Source organism: Astyanax mexicanus, chromosome 1 (assembly GCF_023375975.1).
Source record: "Astyanax mexicanus isolate ESR-SI-001 chromosome 1, AstMex3_surface, whole genome shotgun sequence".
In the NCBI taxonomy this organism is placed as follows: Eukaryota; Metazoa; Chordata; class Actinopteri; order Characiformes; family Acestrorhamphidae; genus Astyanax; species Astyanax mexicanus.
In genome coordinates this window covers 117445669-117470062 of record NC_064408.1, presented here as the reverse complement: position 1 = coordinate 117470062, position 24394 = coordinate 117445669, and the positions used below count along the sequence as shown (strand labels likewise).

The following is a 24394-nucleotide window of genomic DNA, read 5'->3' as shown; positions in this document are numbered from 1 at the left end:
GATAAGCTAAGATGTTTAAATCTTAGAAAGTATAGCGGCGAGCCGGCTTAAGTGATTAGGGATAGAATTGAGGTTAGTGAAGAGCTAGCTAACGTTAGCTGCAAGCTAGCTACCATTGTCGGAGAGAGAACTGTGGTTAGCGGAGAGCCGGCTTAAGTGATTAGGGATAGAATTGAGGTTAGTGAAGAGCTAGCTAACGTTAGCTGCAAGCTAGCTACCATTGTCGGAGAGAGAACTGTGGTTAGCGGAGAGCCGGCTTAAGTGATTAGGGAGAGAATTGAGTTTAGTGAAGAGCTAGCTAACGTTAGCGGCAAGCTAGCTAGCGCTATCGGAGAGAGCACTGGTTAGCGGAGAGCAGCAAATAGGTCATACATAGAAATAGCGAAAAAAGGACAAACAGACTTGAATTTATATACGGAAAAACCCCAGCAATTACTCAGAACACAGCTGAAGCTGATCTAACAATCAGGTGCTGATTGGCTGGCTAAGACACATGACTGAGAGGAGCATTCTGGGAGTTGGAGTTTGTGAAGGTGGAAAAGTCATTAGAAGCACTGGAAGGTGTGACAGTTGTTTAACATATTGCAACTTACATGTGCTATGTTGGCTCTGTTCTGCATTGCAAGGGAACAAAATTTTAAGCAAAAAATATAGATAACAAATGGGAAACGTAAAATTTAGATTTCCAGAAGTATGGACTTAAGAAATTATGCTGCATTTTTGGATCTTAAATTATATTTATTGAGGTCTTAAAAATGTCTTAAAAAGCATGAAATTTGAGTTTTAAAGTGGTGCAAGAACCCCGATATTGCCGAATTGTTTTTTTCCAATATGGTGCAGCCCTAGTGCTCGGTATCCCTCAACCTCTGATCCTAGACTCTGATCCCCTGTTGGTGTTCAGCCCCTAGTCTGGCATTGGAAAGTCTAAACCTTCAGACAGCCAGTGTATCCATGCCGATACTCTACATTTAGAGTGAGAAAAAAAAGGCTGAAACTTGCTGAGCTTTCACTTTAAGTAAAGTTCATAGCAGGTAATTTAGCAGGTGATCTTTATACAGTCATGAAATTGCTTACTGTTCCACTCCTGCAAGGCCAGTCGTCTCCAATCGGAGCGCCGCCCTGCATATCGAAAACGCTGTAGCAGGACAAATCGCAGCACAAACCCTCCAGGACGTGCAATTCCCCGAGCAGCTGGAGTTTGTCAGCTCTTTGTCCTTCCCCGGACCAGCTGTGTGTGTGTGTGTATGAGTGTGACGGAATAAGACGGAGGTGTATTGCCATCTCTGGCCTGCTGCTGCTGCTGCTGCTGCTGATTTGGTGTGAAAAACAAATCAGTCTTGATGGCACCTCCATACGCACACAGTGGCCATCAGGCCGCGGCGGAGAATCTGTTTAAGCACAGCCGAAGCAGCTGGGTTCCGTCTCCGGCTCCTTGTCCCTCCACCAATGAGATTTATATGCCAGTAGATGCCGATTCGTATGACTGACCCATTTCCTCCACGTCTAGCACGCGGTTTATGCGCCTTTTCTCTGAGATTTATGGAGGCTGGCGTCCGCCGCTCCATCGTCTCCGGTGTCGCCGGTCACCCCGGGGAGCCGGCGTGTAATCTGACTGATTGGTGGATGAGATGAAGGGAAAGAAAAAAAAATGAAACGAAAGAAAAATAGAAAATGAGTTGGAGCACCGTGCTGAATTGAACTGAAGGTTGTTGAAGTGTGAGAATTAATACTAATGGATTGTCTGTAGTTTCAATATAGAGGCGTCTCACTTATTTGATTGGATTGACTACAATTGACCATTTCAGAAAATCAATGAAAAGAGCACTTATATATATATATATATATATATATATATATATATATATATATATATATATATATATGTCAGTAAACAGGACTGAGTTCCAGTAACAGCAGTGAGATTCAGTAACAGGAGTAAGTGTCAGTAACAGGACTGAGTTCCAGTAACAGGAGTGAGATTCAGTAACAGGAGTAAGTGTCAGTAACAGGACTGAGTTCCAGTAACAGCAGTGAGATCCAGTAACAGGAGTAAATGTCAGTAACAGAGCGCTGGCTCGTCTTTTGTGAAAAAAAGGGAAAGAAAATGGCTCGGTTACTGCCGTCTGACAACCAGAACGCTAACCAGCCAGGCTAGGCTAGGCTAAGCTACGCTAAGCTAATGCTGAGCTAAAGCAAGCTACGCTAACCTAACCACATTCCAGCCGGCTAGCTAAAACCAACACCTGCCAGCTAAACAGGCAGAAATACTCAAAAAATGCGCAGCTTTCACCTGAAGACGACTCCACGGAGCAGGAGAGGAGAGTATTAGCGTTATTTCACTCTCCTATCGTTACCATCTTCACTTATTCCCAATTTTGCTTTCAAGCTAACTTTCGTAAGTGTTAGTCTGTATGAACCATACACCGTTTTGTAGTTAAGTTTCAGTTCTGTTACAGTTGGGATGGAACTACTTTTTGGTGGAAGGCACAGTCCATATTAAAGCATATTCAAACAGAATTTCTTTGATTTATTTTCTTAACTCATTTGGTAAAAAAAAAAAAAAAAAACTTGTATAAAAGCAATAGAACACTCGAGGTCGTGTGTTATCATGAATAACACACTCCCTCTTGTGTTCTATTGCTTAAATAAAGCACATACTATAAATATAGAACTATAACGTGATCATATATGCTCAGTAGAGCTTTAAAAAAACTGGATGATGGGTATAGAATCAAGGAGGTGGTCTTAATGTTATGCTTAATCAGTGAATATCTATCACATAGATCCCATTTGGTGTATTTGGTAGCTCTCCACAAATAGAATCCATAGCTCCATGTGTGGTGTAAGTTCTACAGGAGCTTTTTTTCCCTCCGTGTCTGTAAGTGTTTGGAAGCAGCAGGGTGGCCGAACTCTGAATTCAGTTCCATTAAGGTGGCGGTTCAGCTGTGAGCTGCTTTCTCCTGCATACCGGTTCCACTGAGTGGTGGATTAAATATAAAGACTTTAACCCTTCCAGTACAAAAGAACAAAGTGCTGTTAAGAGCAACTGCTGGTAGAAGAGAAGGTCTTGAATAGCAGATTGAATGGAAAGGAATATGAAGTATTAGTATTGAAGTATTGAAGGCCTGAATTAGTGCCATTTGCTTACCTGGAACTGGATGAATGCAGTATGGTGATATGTTCTCAGCGTGACGTACTCATATAGTGGAAAAACTCTTTGTATGTTCTTTTCCTGAACCTTTTCCTGAAAAAAATAGAAGGCATTACATTTGAAAGAGTTTAAAGAGTTAGACCTAGTTGTATACTCAGTTACTTTATTTCAGTAGTTTAGTTCAAAATGTGAAACTATACATATTATATAGATGTATTACACACAAAGTGATCTATTGTATGCATTTATTTATTTTATTGTTGATTATTATGGCTTACAGCCAATGAAAACCCAAAAATCAGTGTCTCAGAAAAGTGGGCATTGTGCCAAGTCCTGCTGGAAAATGAAATCCACATCTTCATAAAGGAGGGAAGCACTGGGGTGTACCATATCATATCGTACCCAATATTAAAAACCAAATTAAAAACCTCTGGAATATAATCAAGAGAAAGATGGATGATCACAAGCCACGAAACCAAACTGAACTGCTTCATTTTTGCACCAGGAGTAAAGGCATAAAGTTATCCAAAAGCAGTGGGTAAGACTGATGGAGGAGAACATGCCAAGATGCATGAAAACTGTGATTAAAACCTTCAGGAATATGAACTTGTTTTCTTTGCATTATTTGAGGTCTGAAAGCTCTGCATCTTTTTTTTTTGTTAGTTCAGCCATTTCTCATTTTCTGCAAAAAAATGCTGTAAATGACTAAAATATTTTTATTTGGAATTTGGGAGAAATGTTGTCTGTAGTTTGTAGAAGAAAACAACAATGTTCATTTTACTCAAACATAAACCTATAAATAGCAAAAAACGGTGTCTAAGAAAAGTGGGCATTGTGCCAAGTCCTGCTAGAAAATGAAATCCACATCTCCATTAAAAAGGGGGAGGCACTGGGGTGTACCATATCGTATCGTACACAATAATATCGCAAAACAGCTTTAAATATCGTGAACAATATTATACCCTAAAATTTTGTGCCATATCACCCACCCCTAATTATTATTATTTTTTTTTTATTATATATATTTTTTTTACAGTTTTTAGCAAAAAAAAAAAATCATTCTATTCTCATTTCCCATTATATATCTACTATACTATATGGAGATATTTGGAGAGCATTATTAGTATCATGACACTCTGGATCATTGACTTCTGTTACAAATCTGATAAAATTCTTGTATATATAAATTTTTTATATCTCAGTTAGGAGTGTGCCAAAGCATATCATACGCAATATTATAAAATTATTATTTTTTTAATTTTGTTGCAGTGTATTTCAAGAAAAAAAAATTCAAATTCAGTGTTTTGTCATATCGCCAAGACTATCGCTATCGCAAAAATACAATTATATATTGTGATATTATTTCAGGGCCACATTGCCCACCCCCAAGTGGGTGATGATTTGAACATCTCACAAGATTTTATTTTTTTTTTTTCCCCGAATAAACTTGTTTATTTGAATAAATCCTCCAAATGCCTCAGTTTTGCTATTAATACTTTAAAAAGAGAAAAAGCTGCAGAAAAAAAATGTAATTTCAAATGAATACAATATTTAATGTTTGAATATTTGGTGTTTCTATTGGCCAGAACTTTGTTTAGATGTGCTTTGGCAAACTCTAGTTAATCCAACTCTAATTAATCTAAGAACAAAGGAAAACATACTCATTTGTGGTTGTTTACTGTGATGGAAGCCATGCATGTCTTTGTTCAGCGGGGAAACTTTTGTGCTTATTTGGGGGACTTTTATTAACAGATTTCCCTCCAAAATGGCAGAATGTGACATCAGACCACTTCCGGTTTGGTGCTATTTAAGTCTTTGCAACCCAGTGGTTGGGCCTTTTGCTGGGGAAGGTTTTATTTAAGAGTTGTTTGAGGCTATAGAAAATTACTCTGTGATTTATTTTGTTTAGTAACTTACAAATAGTAATTAAATGTAAGTGTTTTTGATAGTGAAACTTTTTTTTGAACATGAACTTGAAACTGGAATTAAATAAACAACACACTTTCTCCGGACCACCACAGTAGTTCAAGACAAGGTTTAATCACTGTTTGGTAAATTGCCACATAATGATTTATCATGATTTTGTACAATTGCAAGCAGTAGAATTCAACTATATGTGTAAAAAAAAAAAAAAATATATATATATATATATATATATATATATATATATATATATATATATATATATATATATATATATATATATATATTTTGGCACTGTCAACTGGAATAAGAAATGATTATATAGTAAATTATTGACTTTTAAACATATTTTTATTACAAAAAATATGTGACAGAATAACTGCAGTAAACAGCGAGTACTGAGTAAATATTGTTCGCAAAAGGTCATAGTTGTCAAAAAAAAAAAAAAGAGTACAACGGCCTTTCTGTTGTACCAGGCTTTTCAATAAATCCTTCCACAGTGAAGAAACAGTTTATTAAAAGCTAAAAGCTAAACCAGAGTGAAGTTAAAAGGCTGTAAAATGAGAAATGGCTGAAGTAACAAAAAAGATAAAAATGCAGAGCTTTCAGAACTCAAAAAATGCAAAGAAAACAAGTTCATATTCATAAAGTTTTAAGAGTTCAGAAATCAATATTTGGAGGAATAATCCTGGTTTTTAATATTAGATTTCATGCATTTTGGCATGTTCTCTTCCACCAGTCTTACACACTGCTTTTGGATAACTTTATGCCTTTACTCCTGTTGCAAAAGCATTAAAAAAGAAATAATCTTTGCCCTTCTTCAGCCCCCTACCCGAATCCTGTGCATTGTGATTTGCTTTTAAACATTTGCATTGGCACACAGTGGAATACAATGCAGTTGGGCTGATTTGGCATTTTAAGGAGCTTTGTGTGCATTTCTGACATGAATGTAGCATTTGGTTTAGAAAGTGTTCATTCTTGTGTATTTCTCGCAGTGAAATATAATGTAATTGTGGTTTTGCATTTAATTTTGGCACAAGATTTGCACTTTGACTTGACTTTTGCTTAGTCGACTTAGTTAACTTATATGTGGTCACCACCTCTTAAAATATTTCCATATATTCGGAAAGTATTCAAGATGGCGGCACATTTAGCGGACTTTTTAACAGACTTTTTGTTTTTTGTCCCATAAATTGCAGTGTTTTTGTACATCTTTATCATGCGTTCAAATCTTTAAATGCACATACAGCTGCGAGTTCTTGCTTGAAGAGAAATCCACTTTTGACATTTAGTGTTATTCTTTCATTATTTATCATTTCATTTTGCTGTACTTTAGTGTAATGGTTTTATTGCTGTAACTTTAGTAAAGACAGCAACGTAATTTCAGTTCTCTGTATGTCCTCTATATGCAGCTCTGGCAAAAAATATATGTTTCTTTGATTTTACCAAATTAGAAACCTCTGGAATATAATCAAGAGGAAGATGAATGATCACAAGCCATCAAACCAAACTGAACTGCTTGAATTTTTGCACCAGGAGTGTAAAGCATAAAGTTATCCAAAAGCAGTGTGTAAGACTGGTGGAGGAGAACATGATGCCATGATGCATGAAAAAAACTGTGATTAAAAACCAGGGTTATTCCACCAAATATTGATTTCTGAACTCTTTAAACTTTATGAATATTTCTGCATCTCTGCATCTTTTTTGTTATTTCAGACATTTCTAATTTTCTGCAAATAAATGCTCTAAAGTACAATATTTTTATGTGGAATTTGGGAGAAATGTTGTCTGTAGTTTATAGAATAAAACAGCAATGTTCATGTTTCTTAAACATATACCTATAAATAGCAAAATCAAAGAAACTGATTCAGAAAAATGATAGATTATTGTTTCTAGTTTGTCTACAGTCACTAATGCTACATCCTTTTGGGCGTGTTTGGTAGTCAGGCTGTGATATAAAGGCACATCGCTCCTGGTCAGAAACATGCCACAGTGCATCACTTTTAACATTGAAATGTAAGAGTTCTGCATGTAAATGTTAATTGAAATGGGTGAATTTTTGAATTTCAGCTTTTTTTAATCGCCTTAAGGCTTTTTCTCCTTTCTGTCCCCCCCGCACTTATTCACAATAATGTCACGGCCTGTTTTTCCCCACGGTTGTTGGGTTTGGGCGGAGGGGTGGAGGGATGGGTGGTGCAGTGTCATGTCTCTGTATCCACTGGGGGTTAAATGTCTTGTTCAAGGGCACAGCAACACCAGCGAGCCACATCACACCTGTGTTCCTCCAGCTTTCTGTCAACATGTCTTGATTACTAATGGAGGTTCAGGCTTTGCAGCTCCGTGCTCGGAGGAGCAGTGGTGCCAGGGCGCTTCAGTAATGATGTGGTTAGGCTGATATATACTGGGCTGTGAGAGGTGCCATGATTTCTTTCCCTGTTTTACTGATGCTGATACTGATGTTGACAGTCTATTATACGCTGATATCAGAGCCGCAAATGCAGTCAGTTTTGTAGTAGCTTTTTGGAGCATTTCTATTTCTATTGGTCCATTTATTATAAGATTTGGAATCAATGTAAAGAACAGCTGCCAAATTTGCAAAAAAAATAAAATAAAATAAATAAATATATATATATGGTAACACTTTACTTGGATGGTCCATTTGATGGCCTCTTTGATGCTCAACTGACATTCAACTAACATTCAACTACATGTCTATTAAATGCAAATGAACTAAAAGGTGAAAGTAAATGATTCTCTATTGAATATAACCCTACATTCAACTCTAACCCAAACACTTATCTTAATATTTTAGGATTGGGTTTAGGGTTAGATTTTAAGATTAGGTTAAGGTTAGGATAAGGGTTAGGTGTAGGGTTAGATTTTAGGGTTGATTAAGGGTTAAGGTAAGGGTTAGGTGTAGGGTTAGATTTTAGGGTAGATTAAGGGTTAGGGTTAGGTGTAGGGTTAGATTTTAGGGTTGATTAAGGGTTAAGGTTAGGGTTAGGTGTAGGGTTAGATTTTAGGGTAGATTAAGGGTTAAGGTTAGGGTTGGGTGTAGGGTTAGATTTTATGGTTGATTAAGGGTTAAGGTTAGGGTTAGGTGTAGGGTTAGATTTTATGGTTGATTAAGGGTTAAGGTTAGGATTGGGTGTAGGGTTAGATTTTAGGGTTGGTTAAGGTTAGGGTTAGGTGTAGGGTTAGATTTTATGGTTGATTCAGGGTTAAGGTTAGGGTTAGGTGTAGGGTTAGATTTTAGGGTTGATTAAGGGTTAAGGTTAGGGTTAGGTGTAGGGTTAGATTTTAGGGTAGATTAAGGGTTAAGGTTAGGGTTAGGTGTAGGGTTAGGTTTTAGGGTTGATTAAGTGTTAAGGTTAGGGTTGATTAAGTGTTAAGGTTAGGGTTGATTAAGGGTTAAGGTTAGGGTTAGGTGTAGGGTTTGATTTTAGGGTCGATTAAGGGTTAAGGTTAGGGTTGGGTGTAGGGTTAGATTTTAGGGTTGATTAAGGGTTAAGGTTAGGGTTGATTAAGGGTTAAGGTTAGGGTTAGGTGTAGGGTTAGATTTTAGGGTTGATTAAGGGTTAAGGTTAGGGTTGGGTGTAGGGTTAGATTTTAGGGTTGATTAAGGTTAAGGTTAGGGTTAGGTGTAGGGTTAGATTTTAGGGTTGATTAAGGGTTAAGGTTAGGGTTAGGTTTTAGGGTTGATTAAGGGTTAAGGTTAGGGTTAGGTGTAGGGTTGATTAAGGGTTAAGGTTAGGGTTAGGTGTAGGGTTAGATTTTAGGGTTGATTAAGGGTTAAGGTTAGGGTTAGGTTTTAGGGTTGATTAAGGGTTAAGGTTAGGGTTAGATTTTAGGGTTGATTAAGGGTTAAGGTTAGGGTTAGGTGTAGGGTTAGATTTTAGGGTTGATTAAGGGTTAAGGTTAGGGTTAGGTGTAGGGTTAGATTTTAGGGTTGATTAAGGGTTAAGGTTAGGGTTAGGTGTAGGGTTAGATTTTAGGGTAGATTAAAGGTTAAGGTTAGGGTTAGGTGTAGGGTTAGATTTTAGGGTTGATTAAAGGTTAAGGTTAGGGTTAGGTGTAGGGTTAGATTTTAGGGTTGATTAAGGGTTAAGGTTAGGGTTAGGTGTAGGGTTAGATTTTAGGGTAGATTAAAGGTTAAGGTTAGGGTTAGGTCTAGGGTTAGATTTTAGGGTTGATTAAAGGTTAAGGTTAGGGTTAGGTATAGTTTTAGGTTTTAGGGTTTATTAAAGGTTAAGGTTAAGGTTAGGGTTAGGTGTAGGGTTAGATTTTAACCCTGGCTAGCACTGCTTGCAGTGTTTGCAGTATCTCTTGTGTCAGCACCATTAGCACCAACACAGTAGCTCAGGCTAGGGTTAGGGTTAGGGTTAGGGTTAGGGTTAGGGTTAGGGTTTATGCTTTTTTTTAAATGAATATATTTGGTTTGGCAGGGATGTTCGCAGAAGCACACTGATGCCATTTATTATATTTATGTTTTACATTTTATTTTGTCCTCTCCCCTCTCGTGATCTTAATTATGATTTAATCACAGAATTGTTTAGGTGTGACATTGTTTAGTTTGTTTATTTTAAAAAAAAGATCCATATTTAAATGGAAATCATTTATATGACTATGTAGTACTTGTTTATTTTGTGCTAAAAATTGTCCTTTTTGATATTTTTATTTTTTCTATAATAATAATAATAATAATAATAAAACCTTAAGGAACAACTTAGATGTGTTCCTTATTTTTTATTATTATTATTTTTTATGACTGCATTTCTGAAGTATCAGGTTGAGACTTGGTACTTTGTTTATTTAAGTACTCAGTGCTTTGTTTATTTAAGAAAAGATGCCTATTTAAATGGGAATAATTTAGTACTTGTTTATTTTGTGCTAAAATTGTCATTTTTGATACCGTTGTTTCAGTAATAAAAAAAAAATAAGAAAATAAATGTATGAAAAAACCTTGAATCTTGTATCTGTCAGCAGATTAAAAAAAACACTAATTGCTAACATCCCTAATTAAACACTAATGTAGATAAATTGTGATGTAAAATAGGAAGAAACTAAACACTCTATACACTGTAAATCAGCACTGAGCTATTCACTGTATGGACATCATCCAATTATATCACTGCACAACTTATTCACTACAGTTACAGTTTTTCTCAGTCGCTTTGATGCATTTCTCAAATCAGAATTATTATTTGCACCACACTGTGAGCATTTCTCAAAACAGTTTTTACAAACAGCACCACATAGCACATAATGGATGAGCAGCTAATGCTTGTACTGCACTCTAAATCCTTTATCCGTGCCCCAAAGGTACATATTTATATCAGTGAACCTGTCAGAGTCCTCAGAATAAACAGTGCTTTAGTCATTGATTATGAACAAGTCAGTCAAAATGATTAGTCATGTGATCGTCCTTCAGTTTACTCTATAAGAACTTTACAAAATAAAAGTAAATCACTTCCAGCAGTACAAAATTTCACATTACTGTCTGTCTGAGAAATTACACAGAATTCACTTTAATGATTTTACTGTTTATACAGTAATTTATTGACAGATCATGTCACGTTTTACCACAGAACAGACAGACAGTGCTCAGTACATCGTGTTTCATCAGGTTAAAGCTCAGCTTCAGTTTCATTTTGTTACATTCCAGAATTTACAACATGACTTTTATGAATTACATTCATTATTATTCTGAACACGATACAGTTATGAACACATATCAGATGTTTATTTCTAAAATCACAGCAATGGTTAGATCACAGATCGCTAATTGCACTGTATATCATTATACACTAGGCCTGTAACAGCGGCCCGTTTCCTTTTTTGGAGCGGCCCGCGAGGTATTTTAGAAATAGAATGAAAGTTGGCCCGCTGTTAAGCAGGTTTTTATAATGTGAGATTCAAAGTTTGAACGCTAGGTGTCAGAAACGAGCCAAAGAGTCTAAAAGCGGAGAGTGTGCGTATTTCTACTGCAGAAAAACGGGGCAAAGAGTCTAAAAGCTGAGAGGGTGCGCATTTCTAGCGCAGAAAAACGGGGCAAAAGAGTCTAAAAGCGGAGAGAGTGCGCATTTCTAGCACAGAAAAACGGAGCAAAGAGTCTAAAAGTTGAGAGGGTGCGCATTTCTAGCGCAGGAAATCTGGGCAAAAGAGTCTAAAAGCGGAGAGGGTGCGCATTTCTAGCGCAGGAAATCTGGGCAAAAGAGTCTAAAAGCGGAGAGGGTGCACATTTCTAACACAGAAAAACAGGGCAAAAGAGTCTAAAAGCGGAGAGAGTGTGCATTTCTAGCGCAGAAAAACTGGGCAAAAGAGTCTAAAAGCGGAGAGAGTGCGCATTTCTAGCGCAGAAAAACGGGCCAAAGAGTCTAAAAGCGGAGAGGGTGCGCATTTCTAGCGCAGAAAAACGGGGCAAAGAGTCTAAAAGCTGAGAGGGTGCGCATTTCTAGCGCAGAAAAACTGGGCAAAAGAGTCTAAAAGCGGAGAGAGTGCGCATTTCTAGTGCAGAAAAACGGGCCAAAGAGTCTAAAAGCGGAGAGAGTGCGCATTTCTAGCGCAGAAAAACGGGCCAAAGAGTCTACAAGTGGAGAGAGTGCGCATTTCTAGCGCAGAAAAACGGGCCAAAGAGTCTAAAAGCGGAGAGAGTGCACATAAAGATAGTAAATAAAGTAAAATGGTGTGTAAATGAAATAATTAGGAAAAAAGTATTATTTAAAGTGGTATATTTCATTATTTGTTTTATTACAGAGTGTGGCCCGTGACTTCAAATATATTTCTCCTTCTGGCCTCCAACAAAAAAAGTTTGGACACCCCTGGTATAATGTATTCGTACCGAACCGTACCGAACAGACCTTCGGTACGGTACAGTGCTGTACCGAATGAATACAGTCAGTTTATATGTTCTACCCAGCACCTGTTCTACCCTAGGTCTGAGCCTGTCGCTACATGTGGCTATTTAATATTCATTAGATGCCAGTACGTGATTGGAGTAGTAAAGGGGAGGTTCTTTGATATGTTTAAAGCAACTCTTTCGTGATTCGTGCTCTTGTGACCATTTGGGGGTGACGTCGCACGGCGAACCAATCGGTCGAGCCTTTCCTAACCACTCTTCAAAACACATTTGCGAGGTACACGCGTCTGTTGCATCAGCGAATGGTGGAGACTATTTGGACATTATGGCAGAAGCTAGCTGTCCTTAAAATCTCCCGTTTGGGAGCACTTCGTTTTCCCAGTGAAAACCTGCGACGGAAAAAGACTAGTGGTTAAAACGAAAGCGGTATGTCGTTATTGTTTTGCTGGGGTCGGCTATGTTTCGGGCAACACTTCAAACATGCTACGTCACCTGAAACGGCGCCACCCAAGTGCTAAGATGACCGCGACAAGAAAGAAGATCCCTGTAGTGCAAACGCCACAGATATCTGTGTTCAGGCATCCTTTCAATCACAATTCAGATTGGGCTAAATCCATAACAGCATCCATTGGGGCTTTTATAGCATTGAGGGTACATAGAGGGTATTTTCAACCGCTGGGGACGTTGTAACTGCCAGCAGATCTGCTCTCACTGCTGACAATGTGGACAAACTGATTTTCTTGGCAAAAAATATGAAGAGTATTGAGAAATTGAATACTGTAGCATTAGAATTCTGGAATTCTGAGTGCTGCACTTTACATGTGGAAAGTTTTGTTTACTGTTTAAAGGGAATTCAATTTATTATTTTTAATTTTAATATTTAAATTTTTAACATTGGTTAATCATTTGAGAATATTTCATTTATTTTTATTAATATTTGTATTAATGTTACCAAGCAGCACTTTGAATGTGTTTACTGTTTCGGTTTGTATATTGGCATTTTTTTGGTTAAATAAAACAACACGCTGTGGAAGAAAATGGTTCTGCATTTTGTTCCCATACTGCACCGAAAATGTACCGAACCGTGACCCCAAAACCGAGGTACGCACCGATCCGTGATTTTTGCATGTTTCTACATCCATTATCCATTTCTGATATCTAGTTTATCTGAATTGAATGTAAGGATGTTCCCAGTGAACTAATGGTGAGCTGTTCTGGTGGGTGAGCCAGTTCAGCAGAATAATGTATTATATATTGTGATCTGCATGACAGAAGCAATCGATAGTTCGTAAAACAGCAGACAGTTGTACAAAATAATTTGCTGTTCGTATAAAATAAATGAGAAATTGCTTCTGTGATGAGCACAAATGATTAGATGATGTGCAAATTGAACAACTGGTTTGAGAAATTCAATTCTGATAGATAGATAGATAGATAGATAGATAGATAGATAGATAGATAGATAGATAGATAGATAGATAGATAGATAGATAGATAGATAGATAGATAGATCCAGCAGCAGGTGTGTATAGTACACAAAGTTACAAAAACATAAATATATATATATATATATATATATATAAATGATACATATAAATACAACAAAATAAAAAATAAAATGAAATTAGCAAAGTACAGTCTTTAGTGTGTGTGTGTGGGATGTAAAATGGAGGTAGTGCAGTTGAACACAATAGACAGCGAACACCAGTTGATGTGCATAAAGTAAGGATAAGGATAACTGATGTCCGCCATACAGAAAGTGCAAACACAGTTATATAATAATTTAAATTCAGCAGTGCAAATGATACGTAAACAGTAGATGAATGAACTAGTGAATGAACTACTAGTGCAAAAAAGGGTAGAACTATAAAAATAGTGTTATGGGCATCAGCAAGATAGTGTGACCATAGATGGGGGTATGTCCATGATGTCACAGAGTCTTCAGTTTGCTGTGCTGAGATGAGTTGAAAAGTCTTATGGCCTGAGGGACAAAAGACTTTCGGAGTCTGTCTGTGGAGCAGGACTGGGACAGCAGTCTGCCGCTGAATGAGCTCCTCTGCCTGGTGATGGTGCTGTGCAGAGGGTGGTGAACATTGTCCATGATGTTCAGCAGCTGATGTGAGAAATGCTCCAAAGCGACCGAGAAAAACTGTTATAATAGCTGCATCATGTACATATATGCATTTCTTGTATTGCATTTATTGTCTGCTGTCTGTTGTACTTATATATAATGCCCTTCAGCGCTGAAGAACAAGCCTAACAGTGTTTCACTGTACTCTACAACCCAGTATTAGTATAATAACAATACACAATACATTTGAATTGAATTGAAACATGCAACGAAGACTGAAATTGAATGGAAAAACTGAGATAAATGACTAAATGCACAAAGATCTGTTTCTTTCTCTTTTCCTGCCTTAGTGTCTTTGTTCAAAGTAGAGGTCATGCCAATAAGACCTCACTCTCTGTGTTCTCAAAACAACAATCATCCATCTGTTCTTTCTGTCTGCTCTCCAGCTCTACTGTCTGGGTCTGTGTGTGTGTTAACCCTGTTATCTGGTTTATACAAGGCCTCTGAACAGTCAGCTCTGTTCTGACACTGAGGGAAACGGTTGTTTTATAGCTTATTTCTGTTAACGTGGCACGTTCTGGATCTGTAACCTGAACCTGGACAACCTCAGGTGGTCCCTAAGACAGCATTTCACCACTACGTAGCCTTAGTGTTTAGAGAACAGCTTCAGTTCTTTGCAAACTAACCTCTCAAATTCCTCAAATTCACAAATTCCTTGCCATGAACATTCAAATCCAGGGGTCAGCCATTAAGTTTGACCACAAGCCAAAAAAAAAAAAACAGTTTTGGAAAATGAAGTCTAATGAGATGTAGTGCTACAGACTAGTAGCTCTCCAGCCCAGAGGGTTGTTGAACCCAATTGCAGAACAGTTGATCTCAAAGCAGGTAAACCCAAGAAGAAAGGAAAATAAATAAATAAATAAACACACCGCTCCTCAAGCTGGATCAAATCCGTGTCGTCAGGGTCGTGGTCCAATACACTACTGCTGACCCGGCTAGTGAATTGGGACATGGCCCGGGAAAATGCCCTTATAAGGAGATAGGGAAAAAACAGAGAGACAGGGGAGGAATGTAAACAAAAGCTCACCAAAGAAGAATTTTATTTTTATTTTTTTTCATTATCGTTTATTACAGTTCAAACAACCTCACGGGCCAAATGTTTCATTTCAGTGTTTAACCTCACAGAAATATATATATATACATATATATATATATATATATATATTCAGATATTCTAGTGACATTCAACAGGAGCCGAACTCCTCAGTGTTATACAACACAAAGGATTTGTACTGGAACAGAGTCTTTTTACAGCTGGAAAAGGTTTAACAAATTCACAAAACACACTCAAATAAACAAACATTTGAATGGGTTTTGACATTTGAATGGTTACAGTTTAAGAGAAATACACGTTTTAAATGCAGGATATTCAGAAATCCGAGGTGACTGATGGGAACAAATTGGTCTTTTATGCCTGTAGAGTCTCAAATAATAAAGCTATTGTTACCATTTACTACATTAAAACGACTGACAGGCAAATAACATTCATTATCATTGATTTACATCGATTTATCTGGTTACAATGGCACCTGTCTAGCAGTGGGATATACATATTAGTCAGCGAGTGAACAGTCAGTGTCTGATTCAGTGTGTTTTTGCTGTTCACAGTTTTACTTACTTACATTTACACACTTACAATTACAGGTGCACCTAAAAAAAGTTAGAATATCATTGAAAAGATACTTCGAGTTAAAAATGTGAAACTCATATATAATATAGATGTATTACACACAGAGTGATGTGTATTAATATTGATGATTATGGCTTACAGCCAATCAAAACTCAAAAGTCATTATCTTAGAACATTTTAAGATTTTATAAGACCAATTTAAACTTTCGGCATTGCTGGTAGTGTGCCAAGTCCTGCTGGAAAATGAAATCTGCATTTCCTAAAGGAATAAACACTTAAAATAGATCAGTTTGTGTGCAATACATACATATAACATATACGTTTCATATTTTTTAAGTGAATTACTGAAATAAAGTAATTTTTTTATTGATATTCTAATTTCTATATTCTATCTGATAGAATATATATGTGCATTCCATACACATTAAACACACACTGATGAGAAGCGGCAGCCAATTGTACACAGCGTACTCTCAACCAGAAACCACTGTCCACCCGGAGGACTGCTTTTGGCACTGAGGAGTTGGCATACAGTCACACACACATTCACACACAAGGGCAATTAATTTAATATTAGGGTATCTATTTTTTTCAGGTAATTTTAGAATATCTAATTTACCTGATTTCCATGTTTTTGGACTGTTGGAGGAAACCCATGCAGACACAAGGACAACATAGAAACTCCACCCAGATAGGGATTTGAACCCAAGACCCCAGTTCTGGGAGGCAAACGTGCTAACCACCAAGCCACTGTACCGCTCACTTTCACGCAAATAACACATCTGTGTCTCACGTGTCTAGTAAAAAAGATTGAGCCCGATTGTCCAAGCTAGATTGGGTGGGATCTGATGCTAATCTCTTAGTTCTAGACCTCCAGTGGGCTTTAGCACTGGTGCAAATCCCGGTCATGCAGCTTGCCATCAGCTGCCGAAGCCCGAGAGAGCACAGTTGGCCTTGCTCTCTCTGGTTGGGTACAGTAGATGGCGCTCTTTCCCCTCATCACTCCTACGGTGATGTTGATCAGCACAAGACATCTGTGAGCTGATGTATCAGAACCGATTCGCTGCGCTTTCTTCTGAGAGCGCTGTAATGCTAAAAAAGAGGCGGAGTCTGACTTCACATGTGTCGGAGGAGGCATGTGCTTGTCTTCACCCTCCTGGTGTTGGATCCTAATGAATGAGTGGGTTGGGTAATTGGCCGTGTAAATTGGAGAGAAATTGGGATAGAAATTAGAAATAAAATTATATCACATATAGGAAATACCTGACAGGGAGCTTCAAGTGCTGCCACCAAGATGAGAGGTTTGCTGATTCGAATCCCAGTCGTGCAGCTTGCCATCAGCTGCTGGAGCCCTGAGATTGAGATGAGTACAATTGTCCTTGCTCTCTGTGGGTGGGTAGATGGTGCTCTCAAAAAGAGGTGAGGGTCTGACTTCACATGTATTGGAGGAGGCATGTGATAGTCTTCCTTCTTTTTGTGTTAAGGCATCACTAGTGATGGGGAAGCCCTAATGAGTCTGTTGGGTAATTGGCCTTGTAAATTAAAAAGAAAGAAAGAAAAAAAAAAAAGAAAGAAATAGAAAATATCTAATATGGGACAAGTGATTTTATTGTTATGGTGTATTTGTAAGTTATTCAGGGTTAACCCAGTTCACGGTAATAAGAAAATGAGCAGCAAGAAACAATAAGAAAGATAATAAGAATGAAAATGTGGTTCAGGACGGTTAATTGTCAATTTAGAGCGGGCTGTAAATGAACACGACGGAGCACGTATGTAATAATTTCAACCACAGCGGATCAGAAGTCAGAAAAATCAATAAGGAACAAAAAGAGCAAAAATCACTCCCCTGACTGCGCACTCATAACTGAAGCCAGAGAGCTGATTCCATCATATAGGCTTTTCTCTGCTGTAATCTCGTCACACAGCTTCAGATACCTGTAAAACCCACTTCTGATTTCATTGGGCCAAAGCGCTTTTGTGGAACTTCCAGCCTGTGCTTATATAACTTTTAGTCACTTTTTTTTACCTTTATAATACGAGTAGTGGTGATTTCAATTATTATTAGACTTTCAGGACATCTAACCAACGTAATATCATTGGTTATTTATTTATTGTTAATCTAATAATGCTTTTTGTATATTTTAATAATTCCCCCACTATGTGTGTTCACTTACTACCCCCTCTGATTAACTTACCCTGTGCTAATGAGTGCCAGTTTCATCATTATAATGTTTTGATGGTCTTTGTGTTGACTGCACTTGAAATGTATCAGATTGACTGACCTTCATTTCTTAAAGTAATATTTTTGTTCTACTTAGTCGAGTAGTTCTTGCTTCTTATAATCTGTATTAGGACATTATTCAAATAGAGTTATTCACTGTATATCTGTAACTCTACCTCTTCACTACTTTACAAACGATGCTCTCAAACAATCAAGTTTCACTCAAGTTTCAGATTCCAAGTCTTGCATCGTACTATGTACCCTATAGCCCCTTTAGACAAACCTTTGCTTGGTCTGAATATTCTTAATTAGGATAAAAGTAATTTGCTTAAAAAAGTGATGTGTACTATAAATGCAGTATTATGCTATTATGTTGGCATTATATCAACATAGTCTCATGAAGAATAATGCACTAATTTCGCTGGACATTCAGAGGTGGACTTTGTGTTTTTGTTTTTGTGTGTTTTGGGTCATTGTCCTGCTGCAGAACCCAAGTACTCCTGAGCTTGAGGTCACAAACAGATGGTTGGATATTCTCCTTCAGGATTGTCTGATAAACAGCAGAATTCCTGCTTCCATCTATTACAGCAAGTTATCCAGCAGCCCCAGACCATCACACACACACACACACACACACACACACACACACTACCACCACCATGTTTTACGTTCAGTATGATGATCTTTTTCTGAAATTATGTGTTAGTTTTACATCAGATGTAACAAGACACACACCTTCCACTTTTGTCAAAAAGTTCCACTTTTGCCACGTCAGTCCAAATAATATTTATACAAAGTGCTGAAGATAATCAGGATGTTAGTTGGTAAATGTGAGACGGGTAGTTGTGGTGTTTTTGGTCAGCAGTGTTTTTTATCTTGGAATTCTCCCATGGAGACAATTTTCACCCAGTCTCTTATTTATTATTGATTCATTAACACTCACCATTAACCTTAAGTGAGGCCTTAAGTGAGATCCTGCAGTTCTTTAAATGTTGTTTTGGGTTCTTTTGTGATCTCCTGGATGAGTTGTTCATGCCCTTTTGGAGTAATTTTGATCGGTAGGACGGTCACTCCTGGGAAGGTTCACCAGTGTTCCATGTTTTTTCTCCATTAGTGACTAATAGTGAATCACTGTGGTTTACTGGAGTCTTAAAGCTTTAGAAATGACTTTATAACCTTTTCCAGACTGATAGATGATCAGTGACCTGAATGATTTTGTTGCTTTTTGAGATCTTTTATCTGCTTCATGTTGTCAAACAGGTTGTATTTAAGTGATTTCTTGATTTTACAGGTCTGATAGTAATCAGGCCTGGTTGTGGTTAGTAGTAAAATTGAACTCAGCTTTCCAAAAAGTAGGGGCCTAGTTTGGTTTGGATAGTTTTTTTTTTCCTTTAATCAATAAAATCATCATTTAAAAAGTGCTTTTTATGTGTACTCAGGTTATGTTTTATTTGATATTAAAGTTTGTTTGGTAATCTAAAAAATGTAAGTATGATTAAAATGCAAAATCAAAAGAAATACTGGATATCATGACAGGATTTTTTTGGTCCAAAGCCTCTCCTCTCTCCTGGATTCCTCCGAGCGCATAAATCCTTAAAAATGCAGACTTCCATCGATTTGCGAGTCACGGGCTGGAGGAGGCAGGACAGAGGAATCGAGGAGACATCGACCCAAGTTCTGAGATCCACTGATGGCCTGATTGTGAAAGAGCGATTCGAGGACGCTCCAGGAATCCAAACCATCCCAGCTCCGCCCTGCTCATCTTCAACCGAGACCATGTGACCTGCACCTGCAGTGAGGTGCGCACACGGCCTCGGAGAGCCTCTGCGGCAGCTCTCGGCGTGTCGGGATGAACACTTCATTGGCAGGGTTTGTATTTGCATGTGAAAAGCTCCATTCATGTTGGCTGCTTTTGGTGTGCGCTCGGTTGCAGGGCGCTGTAAGGATTTGCGAAGTCTCTAAAAGACATAAATGCAGCTATTTTCAGCAATCACGTCACGTTTTTGTCAGTACACTCATGTGTACACATGTAACTGTTTTTTTTGGCGGGGTTTAATTACCTGTAAATGAGTCCATTAACACCAGCTTGTCCAGAAGTGTGCGATTACAGGCTTCACCAGATTCTTGTTTAGGCCTAAAATAGTGTCATGTAAGCATTAAAACACTTCCTTAGGCTACAGCTCAGAGCTGGATGACATGACTAAAAGCTAATTGTGCTATAAACAAATTAGCCATAACATTAAAACCATCTGCCTTGAGTTGTATAGGTTCCTGCTGCGAAAAAGCCTGATTAGCTATCTAAAAATAGCAGGTTATCTGTGTTATTTATACCCTTTTGTATTTATTTTTATGTTTAATCGCTATCGCCCTTCCTCCGATCTGAGTTCTGGCAGCTGATGGCAAGCTGCATGACCTGGATTCGAACCAGCGATCTCCTGATCATAGTGGCAGTGCCTTAGTCCGCTGGATTATCTGGAGCCCCTGTTATTTGTACATTTTTTGTACATATTTCCTGCTTTTATCTACAATTTAGCTATGCTGACTGTCCCACTCAGCTGTATACTGTAACCCTAATCACAAGTGATGCCCTAACACCAGGTAGGTGAAGACCAGCAGATGCCTCCTCCGATACATGTGAAGTAGCACCTTAAGAGTGATATGAGGAGAGAGCGCCATCCACCCACCCAGAAAAAAAAACGAGGCCAATTGTGCTCTCTCTGGGTTCTGGCAGCTGATGGCAAGCTGCACGACCAGGATTCGAACCAGCGATCTCATGATCACAGTAGCAGCACATTAGTCTGTTGGACTAAGATAGGAATTTACGAGACTTTTACATTAATGAGAAGGAGGACAATGGATGACAGCAGAAAGAGACATAACATAGCTTTTACTGTAAATATGATGTCTGAATGATATGACAAAATTTAATAACACTATACACAAATTAGCCATAACCATAACTAGTGTTGTATAGGTCCGGGCTGCGATAAGCCCCATTGGGTACTTGGTAAAACAGCAAGTTATCTGTATTATATGTTCATTTATTTACTGTACACCAGGAGGGTGAAGACTAGCACATGCTTCCTCTGATATACATGAAGTAGCAGCTTCAAATGTGCTCTCTCATGGCTCCGGCAGCTGATGGCAAGCTGCATGACCGGGATTCGAACCAATGATCTCCTGATTATAGTGGCAGGCCACTTTCACATTTGGTACAGAATTCATGTGACTTTTACATCAATAAGAAAGAAAAAGGGTTAGGTTTTCAGTGGTGGAATAGAAACATAACAGAGCTCATACTGTAAATATGATGTCCACTAATATGAGTCCATTAACACCAGCTTGTCCAGAAGTGTGTGGTTATAGGCTTTACCAGATTATTTTTGAGTGGCATAAAGTTATCCAAAAGCAGTGTGTAAGACTGGTGGAGGAGAACATGATGCCAAGAATGCCAAGATGCATGAAACACTGTGATTAAAAACCAGGGTTATTCCACCAAATATTGATTTCTGAACTCTTAAAACTTTATGAATATGAACTTGTTTTCTTTGCATTATTTGAGGTCTGAAAGCTCTGCATCTTTTTTTGTTATTTCAGCCATTTCTCATTTTCTGCAAATAAATGCTCTAAATTATGATATTTTATTGAAACTACTGAATGGGGCACCATCATTTCAGGCAACACAGCTCCAGTGTAGGCCACACCTGGCATTAGCAATGGTACCAATTGGTTTTAAGCTTATTTGATACAGAGATTCCTATACTATTAGCTTTTCTGTTGGTTCTCTACAGGAACCAGAACTAGCTTTGGTATCTGGAGCTTTTAACCATTGATGTCTCCAGGTATAGATATATATATAGAGATCTAACACTAGGGCCAACACTTAGACAGTTGCGCCACTTGGTGTCTCACTGTGAAATGTTTTGGTAAAGGACACATTTTGTGAGTGAACACTTTGAGTGTGAAGAAACATTTAAAAAAAAAGAACCTCCACACAATCTAAATGTTCTGTAGCGATGAAAGTTTTTCATTTTTTTTTCCTACAATAGTACACATGAGCCAAAAAGCATTTAGAGAGTGTTATGAGTGGAGAGTGTGAGGCTGAATGGAGCGTATGTGCTTCTGAGACTGCTGGCTGTTCTTTGGTCAGGTTTTAATGGTCAGAGGTTGATCCTTTTAGTGACCATTAGCTGGAAAAAAGGAAAAACTCTCTCCAGGTCTGCGCTAAAATGCTTCTTGGCGCGCTGGTGCAGCGCTTTGGCACAGCGCGACGCTTCTGTACGCGCCCACGCCAAGCTGAGTAATAATTATTGAATTATTCCGCTGCTGAATTATTGAATTCTTTGGTGGCTTATTTTGGAAAAGTTGTTGGGTTTCTTTCTTTGGTCTGTTGTGTTCTGGCTGTGTCTGTGCTGACCACTATGCTATAGACTGCTGTGAAAACTGTGCTATAGACTGCGCTCAAACACTGTGCTATAGACTGTGCTGTAGACTGTGCTGAACACTGTGCTATAGACTATGCTGTAGACTGTGCTGAAGACTGTGCTGTAGACTAGAGTTGCACGGTGTACCGAAGGTTCGATTCTTTTTCGATACTACGTCATCACAAACGATTCGGATCTTTAGAGTTCGATGCTTTCGATACTGTATATAGCCCAGTCACTAGCTTCAAACGAGTCAAATTAGTAGGCGCTATTTGATTCAGTTCATAAGAAAACTGATTCACACCGCAGCAGTCGGTGTGGCAGGATTCAGATAAACTTAGTGTTCTGAACAAATGAATTGATTCACGTGTGAATCGATTAATTTGACTCGGTTGAGAGCGACACACGCACGCGCAAGCCAATAACAGATGTCTCTCGTCCGCGACTTGTGGACAAAACGGGCGCGAGGAGTGAAGTGTGGGCAAATTTTGCTTACATCGCTGATGAAGAAGGGAATCAGACCAACACCACAAACCCAGTTTGTAAACGGTGTTATAAGTCTATCCAGTGCAGAGGAGGGAACACCAGCAACCTGGCTAAGCATTTAGCAGACAAGCACCCTGATCTCTACAAAGAGCTGAGAAGTCGACAGGTTAGTGGAGTTAGTCAAGATACACTCTGTCTGTAGCTTTACTAGAATTTACTAGCGACTGCTAGTAAATCACGTTAACACGGAGAGGAGTGTGCAGGAGTTTTGTTTTGGACCTGTGGTTTTCTCTATTTCTCCATTATCCCATTGGCTGTGAAACATGAACTCAAGATGTTCACGTTTTCGCGTTTCCATCGCAAATCTGTGGTCAGGCACGTAGCCTGCTTGCTCGTTACACTGAACATGGGCTTATTAAAAACGGTAAACGGTTGATTAATAAAACGGAGCAGTGAGTGTTAAAATGAACATAACATTGTAATGTTCTTCTGTCTCTTTATTTTCCTTATTCAGAACTTAACTTCTGCCCGCCCGTCAGGTTCACATAGTCAGGCTACCATTACCTCTGGATTTAGTTTTAGTTTTTAGGAAGTGTTTAGATAATTATGTTATAGTTAAGGTTATAATAACGAAACTTGTTTTTTGTTCAAATGTTTCATTTTAGAATAAAAACGTTTGCACCGATTGTTCAGTGTTCAATCCAGTTCAGTCAAAAATAAACATTTTATGTTCAGATATTTTTATTGTTTTTTTTTCTTCCAAGTATCGTTTTGGTATCGAGAATCGTGATACTACAGTTGGTATCGGTATCAAAGTCAAAATTTTGGTATCGTGACAACCCTACTGTAGACTGCGCTAAAAACTGCAGTTCCAGACAGCTCTGAACATTATGCTGTAGACTGTGGTAAAGACTGTGCTTAAGACTGTGCTGAACACTATGCTAAAGCCAGCAGACAGCTCTGAACACTATGCTATAGACTGCGCTTAAGACTGAATTTCAGACAGCTCTGAACTCTAAGCTATAGACTGTGCTTTGAACACTATGCTATAGACTATGTTGAAGACTGTGCTATAGACTGCACTCCAGACAGCTCTGAGCACTACACTATAGACTGTGCTAAAGACTGAATGTCAGACAGCTCTGAACTCTAAGCTGTAGGCTGTGCTTTGAACACTATGCTATAGACTGCGCTGAAGACTGTGCTATAGACAATCTATAGCTTAGTGTTCAGAGCTGTCTGGAGTGCAACCTTTAGCACAGTCTTTAGCTTAGTGTTCAGCACAGTCTTAAGTACAGTTTTCAGTGCAATGTTCAGCGCAGTCTATAGCACAGTCTTCAGCGCAGTCTATAGCATAGTGTTCAAAGCACAGTCTATAGCTTAGAGTTCAGAGCTGTCTCTGAACTGCACTGCACAGCAGACTGCACTGAACATTGTACTGAAAACCGTACTTAAGACTATGCTGAACACTAGGCTAAAGACTGTGCTAAAGGTTGCACTCCAGACAGCTCTGAACACTAAGCTAAAGACTGTGCTAAAGGTTGCACTCCAGACAGCTCTGAACACTAA

The 24394-nt window shown here is 38.4% G+C and overlaps 1 protein-coding gene and 3 long non-coding RNA genes across 5 annotated transcripts in view; 3 read left to right on the top strand and 1 right to left on the bottom strand.

Moving 5' to 3' along the window:
* Window positions 1-24394, top strand: part of csmd3a (CUB and Sushi multiple domains 3a) — a 777572-nt gene that overhangs the window by 58903 nt on the left and 694275 nt on the right. The gene's annotated exons all lie outside the window — the stretch shown is intronic.
* On the bottom strand, window positions 753-4010 carry LOC111194817 (uncharacterized). The gene is made up of 2 exons (XR_002651298.2): window positions 3149-4010; window positions 753-1608 (listed from the first exon to the last, which is right to left on the bottom strand). It is a non-coding gene; the product is annotated as an uncharacterized LOC111194817 (long non-coding RNA).
* LOC125784415 (uncharacterized) lies at window positions 8020-9208 on the top strand. The gene is made up of 3 exons (XR_007427211.1): window positions 8020-8067; window positions 8116-8211; window positions 9088-9208. It is a non-coding gene; the product is annotated as an uncharacterized LOC125784415 (long non-coding RNA).
* LOC125784421 (uncharacterized) lies at window positions 8228-8883 on the top strand. Its single transcript, XR_007427219.1, has 3 exons — window positions 8228-8419; window positions 8681-8763; window positions 8835-8883. It is a non-coding gene; the product is annotated as an uncharacterized LOC125784421 (long non-coding RNA).